This window comes from Ascaphus truei, chromosome 11 (assembly GCF_040206685.1).
Source record: "Ascaphus truei isolate aAscTru1 chromosome 11, aAscTru1.hap1, whole genome shotgun sequence".
NCBI classification, from domain to species: Eukaryota; Metazoa; Chordata; class Amphibia; order Anura; family Ascaphidae; genus Ascaphus; species Ascaphus truei.
Genome location: NC_134493.1, coordinates 28839517 through 28848267, shown reverse-complemented (window position 1 = coordinate 28848267; position 8751 = coordinate 28839517).

Here is an 8751-nt window from a genome sequence, read left to right as displayed (position 1 = left end):
TGGTCCTTAAACCCGATGGGAAGGTAAGATTTTGTGTGGACCTCCGAAAGGTCAATGCAGTGTCCAAGTTTGACGCATATCCGATGCCAAGGGTGGACGAATTAATTGACGCCCTTGGTAACGCGGAATATATATCCACGTTGGACTTGACAAAAGGATAGTGGCAAATACCCTTAGAGGAAAAGTCCAAATGCAAAACAGCCTTTGCCACTCCCATCGGTTTATACCAGTTTGTGACAATGCCATTTGGACTGGATGGAGCCCCAGCCAAATTTCAGAGACTCATGGATAAGGTACTGAGGCCCCATAGGACTTATGCTGCAGCCTACCTAGATGACATTGTCATTTATAGTAAACACTGGCGGGCCCATCTAAATAGGCTGAAAGCGGTCCTCAAATCTCTAAGAGAGGCAGGGCTCACAGACAACCCTAAGAAATGTGCCTTGGGTAAAGCGGAAACCAAATATTTAGGGTATGCAGTGGGAGGTGGAAAAGTAAGGCCACTAGCCGACAAGGTAGCTGCCCTGAAAGAAGTTACGACCCCCCAAACAAAAACGCAGATACGCTCTCTGCTGGATTTAGCAGGGTACTACCGGCGGTTCATCCCCAACTATTCGGAAGTGGCAGCCCCTTTAATAGACCTCACAAAAAAGTGTGCCCCTACACAAGTGGTGTGGTCAAGGGATTGTCAGAGAGCCTTTGAGGACATAAAAAGGTGTCTATCAGAGGGTCCCATCCTTAGAAGCCCAGACTTCAACAGCCCTTTTATAGTGCAAACAGATGCATCAGAGATAGGGCTAGGGGCAGTGTTGTCACAACAGTTTGAGGGAGTTGAACATCCTATCCTTTTCCTGAGTAGGAAATTGTTCCCAAGGCAAAAAAATTACTCAGTGATTGAGAAAGAGTGCCTCGCAGTAAAGTGGGCAATCGAGGCTTTGAGGCATTACTTGGCAGGAGTCCATTTTACTTTGGTGACGGATCATGCTCCACTGAAATGGTTAAATAGCATGAAGGATTCCAATGCTAGATTGACTAGGTGGTATATGGCCCTCCAACCCTTCTCATTTGAGATTCAGCATAGGCCGGGAAAAGAGAACGCAAATGCTGACTTCTTTTCTAGAGAAGGGGTGGATGGTCGGGCTTTAGCCGTGCGTAGCCCCAGCCACACACTAACAGGGGAGGAATGTGACAGGGTAAATAAAAGCCACCAGTTATATGCCTGGAAAACCTATGTCTAGTCTGCAGTGCAGCACTGACTAGGTTAATTTCAGCTGGGAACCTCAGGACAATTAGTTGGATCCCAGCTGCCTAATCAAGGTGTGTTAAAACCCAGGTTGTAGACACATTGAGCTTGCTGTTGATGAGAGAGGAGTACGCTGCTAAAGTGATTCCTGAAAACAAGGTCTGAGTAGCAAAGTAGTGAAACTGTGAACTGTCTGACCCCTGCATAGAAAAATGGTAGCTGCATATATATATAAACTGTCTGCTAAAGATAAACTGTTTTGTTGGGTTTGCTGAAGGAAAAGCCATTTTCGTTTGTTGCTGAAAAAGAGCTATTTTTGTTTTGTGTGCTGTATATTTTTCAAGGCAAAATAAAACAGGTCTGTCAATAAACCCACGTGTGTAGTTGCATGTACTCTGCAACACCGCCCCTACATAGGCTGCAGACCCCCAGACCCAGTTAGGCCCTGAGCCCCAGTACAGTGCAGCAGAGCTAGGGACGGGCCATAGTTAGGTTCCGGATCCCCTTTTGTGAATACGATCGCTATCGGGACAGTTCTTTATAAGCGGGAGGCCTGGGACCAGGCCCCGCCACTAAGCCGCAGCGTGTCTGGGTGGGATCGCCCCGGACACTCACAGGTGACGTCATCTATGCCCACGCCGATCCTTTGTGAAGATAGTTGCAGAACCGGGTACATGAGTGCCCGGCAGGTAAACTCCAAGTGCACCAACGGTACCATTTTCACTCCGGGACACGGTGGCTGCGCAGTCACACACTTATACATCTACTGACTCACTTGGGGGTGGGGGAACTTATTCCGCACGGGAACTGGACACGGGGTGGGATCACCCGGTGAAGGGAGAGGGAGAGTGAACCTTCAGCGGACGCTGGTAGTAGTGTCTCCTCTAGGGAGGGACACCTGTTATTTAATCTGTGGTTGCTGCAAGTAAACATATATTGGTTAAGGTTTATCGCTCTGTGTGTGTTCATGTATATACGTTCCTGCGAAGACCCACTTCCCCTAGGGTGGAAGCTGTCGCAGGTGGAGGCGCTGCACCAAGTCATAAGTAATGTGAGCACCCCAGGCTCTCTGTGGCAGAGGCTTAGGCCCTGTGAACCTACAGGTTATTATACAGTATATGGTAGTGGCCTGTGTCCGATAGGAAGCAGGGCTACATTTGGAGGCGCTGCTGAGATCTTAGACCAAGGGTGCCCCCCCCAAGCCAAAAATAACGCCATGGCCCTTCCGTCGCATCAGGAAATACGTGACTGGGCGCGACAAATGCTCACACCCACCCGCCGCGCAGTGGCTGTGACCCGAGTACCCATGGCCCTACCCTTAGAGACATTGCAAACGGCCCTACGACAACTACCGGGTTTTGCCAAAGCCTGCCTGGTAGACGTACTCATAGACCAAGATGCTAAGTGGAACACCTTGCTGGTAGACTGTCGGCGAGATCTAGTAGTCCTCGAGCCGGCCGCCCCTCAATATCTGCCGCTTCCAAACTCTCCGTCCGGCGGCAGCCCATTGGTCTATCCCCTTCGGGACCCCCCCTGTGGGGGAACTAAGTGACGACGACCCTACACTCCCCTTTGCTCATTACCCAGCGAGCGAGGCGGGTAGCTGCCCATCAGACTGTAGCTATCCCGGGTCTAGCGCATCCGAAGAAGCGGGGGTGCGTAGTGATATGCTGCAGAAACTCAATGACAAGATAGACCAGTTAACCACTCCCTCAAGCTTACCACCGTTAGTAGAAGCACACCCTAGCCACGTATTATCAAAGCTACCGGAAATTCAAAGTCTTCTTGGGGACTCTACCTGTGCCCACGGGAGAAGATGGGATAGATCCTTGGAAGGAACATACTAGGGGAGTAATGGAAGAATGGTCTTGTACCGATGTAGTGAAACGCCAATGGCTCATGGAGTACTTGAGACCCCCGGCATCCACTTTTATCAGTATCCACCGAGAGCAGTATCCCGACCTGACCGCTCGTATGGTGATCGAGTTTATCGTCGAGGCCTATAGCGCGACCGAGGATGATGGGGCCTTGTGGGCTAAGTACTAGTCCATTAACCAAAAGGAGGGAGAAGATTTGTCTGCCTATATCCACCGTGTGCAAATCTCCCTGGGACCCCTGCTGCATCATAAATACTTGACCGCCTCCCAGATGGACGAATACCTCCGCAAACAATACCTACGGGGGTCTAGTACCTCTCACCCTATTGCAAACATGATTCGCGATAACCTCACTCGAGGACCTCCCCCCTCGTTTATCAAACTGTTACAGCAAGTCAAAGAGCACGAAACGCATCCCCTGCTGCACTCTCCACAGAAGTCTAAAGCCGCCAGCGGCACTAAACCCAAAGGGAGTGCTGAGAAGGAGGAACCACCGGACAAATCCAGCCCGGAGAGGCCGAAATACGCCAGTCGAACCTCGCTGCCGAATGACCGCCATACCACACCCCGAGATATGTCCTGCTATAAATGCGGGAAGAAGGGGCATATTTCCTACGATTGTCGGATGGGAGAGTCACGCCACCGTAGTCCGTCGCCCAAGAAATTCACACCCCAGGCCATGATATGTGGTGTATACGCAACCAGCCCCGAAGCCCCTGTTTCCACCCAAAGTGGAGATGACCCCGAGGAGGAGAGTAACTGCGTGGGGCCAGTAGCGCTGATCCGGGTACTAGTAGACGGTATCTACTCCTCTGCCCTGCTGGACACGGGATCTCAAGTAACCATCATATATCGCGGGTTCTATGATCGACACCTCCAGAAGCTTCCTCGGAAGTCGGCAGGACATATCAAAGTAAGAGGGCTGAGCAATGACGACTACTCCATTGATGGCATAGTGACCGTGGATCTGGAGATACAACAGCTCAACACGGGGAAGTCTCATCCAATAAAGGTGGACGCCTTGGTGTGTCCAGAACCCAAAGAACCACCTAACTATCCAATCATCCTAGGTACGAATGCGGACATTGTGCAAACTGTCATCCGGGCCTATCTACATGAAACTAACGAACTGCCCATGTCTAGTCTACAGCTACAACTTGTCCAAGTGGATCCAGATTCCCCTCCGGCCCCCGCGTAGGACCACGGACTGCTGTTCTGCGGCCGGGCAGGGTTGACTCAGCTCTTACCAGGAGAGACGCAGAGGGTCCCCGCCTGGTGTGCATATGCTGAACGAGTAAGTGAGGAGCGGCTCTTTTCTCTAGAAAGCACGCCCGAAGAAGATGTCTGCCGAGGATATCGGCTAGTACCGGAGTTTCGGGATTGGCCGACCGCCATTCCTCGGTGAATTTATGTGATGGTACAAAATCTTTCGCCATTGCCCATGGCCATCGACGCGGGACAGGGGATAGGGAGGATTTACCCCGTCAGCTCGGTGGATGAAGCCGTACAAGTAAAAGCTGCCCAAGTGGAAGATCCCGGATCGCCGTTAGACTTCGACTTTGGCTCATCCAGGCTGTCAGACACGTGGAAGGAGCGGTTGCGAGTACAGCTGGAAGAAAGACGACCCGTATTCTCTACCGGGGAGATGGATGTGGGGTGTAGCCGACACACCCAACACACCATTCGGATGACTGATACCAAGCCCTTCAGGGAACGTTCCCGTCGGCTCTCTCCTAGGGATGTAGAAGATGTACGAGCGGCCTCCATGAGATGGAAGAAGCCGGAATTGTCACAGAATCCCGAAGCCCTTACGCCTCGCCCATAGTGGTAGTGTGAAAGAAGAATGGGACGGTGAGGTTATGTGTAGACTACAGGACCCTCAACAATCGAACCGTACCAGACCAGTACAATCTTCCCCTCATAGAAGAAATCTTGGACGCTCTGCATGGAAGCAAATGGTTCAGTGTACTGGACCTCCGGTCTGGGTACTACCAGGTGCCTATGAGTCATGAAGATCAAGAGAAAACGGCATTCATTTGCCCATTGGGGTTTTACCAATTCACCCGTATGCCCCAAGGCATATGTGGTGCCCCCGCTACCTTCCAGCGGCTAATGGAGAAAACTTTAGGGGACCTGAACAACCGAGAATGCCTCGTGTATTTGGATGACATCATAGTCTTCGGGAAGACCCTGGAGGAACACGAGGCTCGACTCCTGAAGGTACTTGACCGATTAGCTCAAGAAGGACTCAAGCTCTCCTTAGATAAATGCCGGTTCTGCTGGATGTCGGTGACTTACGTGGGACATATAGTGTCCGCTGAGGGAATCGCCACCGACCCAGCCAAAATAGAAGCCGTCGTCAATTGGCCCCGACCTGACAACGTGGGGGAGTTGCGATCGTTCCTGGGGTTCTGCGGATACTATCGCAGGTTCGTGGAGGGGTATTCCCGACGGGCCAAAGCCCTCAACGCCCTCCTCAAAATATATCCGGAAGACACCGGCCAGAAGGCTACGCCTGCCCGACAACCCTTCGGGGACAAATGGATGACAGAGTGTGAACAAGCCTTCAAGGACCTAAAACAGAGTTTAACCGCGGCCCCCGTGTTGGCCTATGCAAACCCCGAACAACCATACATATTACATGTGGATGCTAGCCTGAGTGGACTAGGGGCGGTGTTACATCAAAATACCCAGAGGGACTACAGCTAGTAGCTTATATCAGCCGCAGCCTTACCGTCAGTGAACAAAACTACCCCGTGCACAAACTGGAGTTCTTGGCCCACAAGTGGGCCATTGTCGACAAGCTTCGCGATTACTTGTACGGTGTGTCGTTCGAGGTGCGGACCGACAACAATCCACTTACCTACATTATGACCTCAGCGAAACTCGACGCGGCCGGCCATCGCTGGTTGGCTGCCCTGTTCAATTACAATTTCACCTTGAAATATAAGCCCGGCCCCTTGAACATTGGAGCTGCCCTCTCTAGGTGACCAGGGTTGGACACTACCCCCGATGAAGACCAATGGGAAGAAATTCCGGGACCCGGAATAAGAGCACTATGTTGTACCGCTGCCATAGTCAATGATCAAGTGGCATTCTCCGAATTAAGGGTGGCTGACTCTCTGGGATGCACCTCCAACGCTATCCCGGAGGCTTATCGGGATCCCAGTGGTATGCACGTTACTCCCGACAAGATTATAGCCTGGAAAGATATGGTACGCTACCAAGAGCAAGACCTGGTCGCGGGGGCCATCCGCTATGCTATCTGGCAAAATCGCCCGACCCTCCTCAGACATGCTCCTGGGGATGTAGGAGGTATACTAATGCGGGAAGCCGACAAGTTCGAACTACGAGACAATCTACTGTACAGAGTGGTAGAGTATCATAACCACCCGAATAGGAGACAACTAGTACTGCCCAAAAGACTACAGTACTTGGTTCTGAGGGCTCTACACGATGAACATGGTCACTTGGGGGTTGACAAGACTTTCGGCCTAGTGAGAGATCGATTCTTCTGGCCCAAAATGAGAGAAGCAGTAGAGCATCACTGTTGACGGTGTGTGTGGTGTATTCAGCGGAAGACATTGCCCACCCGGGCCGCCCCAATGGGCCACTTTAAAAACACCGGGCCTATGGACTTAGTGTGTATGGACTTCCTATGCATTGAACCGGACAGCCGTGGCATAAGCAATGTGCTGGTCATCACGGATCATTACACCCGATACGCCCAGGCCTTCCTGACCAAAGATCAAAAAGCCATCACGGTGGCCAAGGTGCTCTGGGAAAAGTACTTTATGCATTACGGGCTTCCGCAGCGACTTCATTCCGATCAAGGGAGAGACTTGGAAAGCAACTTAATAAAAGAACTGCTGAAAATCTTGCACATCGCTAAGACCCGAACTACTCCTTACCACCCCGAAGGGGATGCATTACCGGAACGGTTCAACCGTACGTTGCTGGACATGCTAGGCACATTAACGGGGGCCGAAAAGACTGAATGGTGTCGACACGTGGAAACACTAGTGCATGCCTACAATTGCACACGACATGACTCCACGGGATTCTCCCCGTACTTCCTCATGTTTGGGCGAGAAGCGCGACTGCCGGTGGATATACGTTTGAGAGTCTCCACTGATGGGGTGCATAATACTACTCATTTCCGATATGTGCAGCGGTTGCAAGAGAATCTGCAACGAACCTACAGTATATGCAAGCTGAGAAATATACCGAAAAACTGAACGCCGGGAATAAACGGCGATACGATCATAGAGTTAAACACAGAGACATTAAACCAGGCGATGCAGTACTCCTCCGTAACCTGGGAGTGCCGGGAAAACATAAATTGGCTGACCGATGGAGGGAGGGAGGGAGTGTACGAGGTAGCCTCACAAATGCCCGGCCTTCCGGTCTACCGCATTAAGGATTCGGAGGGTCGGGTGAAGACATGGCACCAAAATCATTTGCTCCCTATTTCCCGAGTGGAGGAGGGGGATTTGGAGTGGCCTGCATCCTCGTTGGATGTGGAGGGGACATTGGGAGACGACACGCTAGGGAACTCAACCTTTCAGGAAGATCCACAAGAGGGAACCTCTCAAAGGGGCCCTCAACAGAGCGCATCTCCCGGCGGAGCTACGGGTAAAGGGCGTGGGGAGCATTCACCCCAGGGGGTGGCTCCGGAAAATTCGTCACTGGACCCACTGAGCCCGTGTTTTGTACCAAGTCAGGATAATTTAGAGACTGTAACCCCCTCAAGGGAAGAACTCAAAATTCAAGACCAAGATAGTCACTCTCCCCAGGGAGTGACCGAGCAACAGTTAAGGCGAAGCCAAAGAAACGGCAACCTCCCATGAGTATGGCCTATGATCAGTTTGGGGCACCCCACTAAGAGGCTCAGCAGTGGGCCCACAGCCATGTGAAATCAGTGATTGTGATGTTTAGCGAAATGTACAATCTGATTTAGAAGAGAGAAATGTCGTGTTATGCAATTTTTCATTATATAAACGTTGTACCAGTTTAAAGGTATTGTCCAAGTGGGGCCGTTGGAATCCACAGGGGGGAGGATGTAGCCGGGACCCGTTCTTCCCCAGTTGTTGTGTGGGGTGGGTTATGTCGCACCCAGGGGAACGCTCCAATAGTGGAGGTTCTGCGTTAAGGGGGCCGCCATGTTTAAGGGTGGCGCCGGCGCAGACCTAGTCCGGCATAAGGTTGCGCATGCGCAGAGCAGGTCACAAAGCCCGCGAAGGAGGAGAGCTCAGGGAGGAGGGGAGTTATGGGACTACAGGTCCCAGCAGCCCCCGCAGTCCCCCGTGACACGGCCGAACCAATCAGGTACGAGAATAGGGAGGAATAGGAAGTGAGGGGGTGCACAAGGAGTCAGTGCTGGCTGGCGGAGGAAGGAGAAGGAGCTCCAGTGTAGGGAGGCAGGCCGCCCCTACATAGGCCGCAGGCCCCCAGACGCAGTTAGGCCCTGAGCCCCAGTAGAGTGCAGCGGAGCTAGGGACTGGCCATAGTCAGGTTCCGGATCCCCTTCTGTGATACGATCGCTATCAGGACAGTTCTTTTAAGCAGGAGGCCTGGGACCAGGCCCCGCCACTAAGCCGCAGCGTGTCTGGGTGGGATCGCCCCGGACAC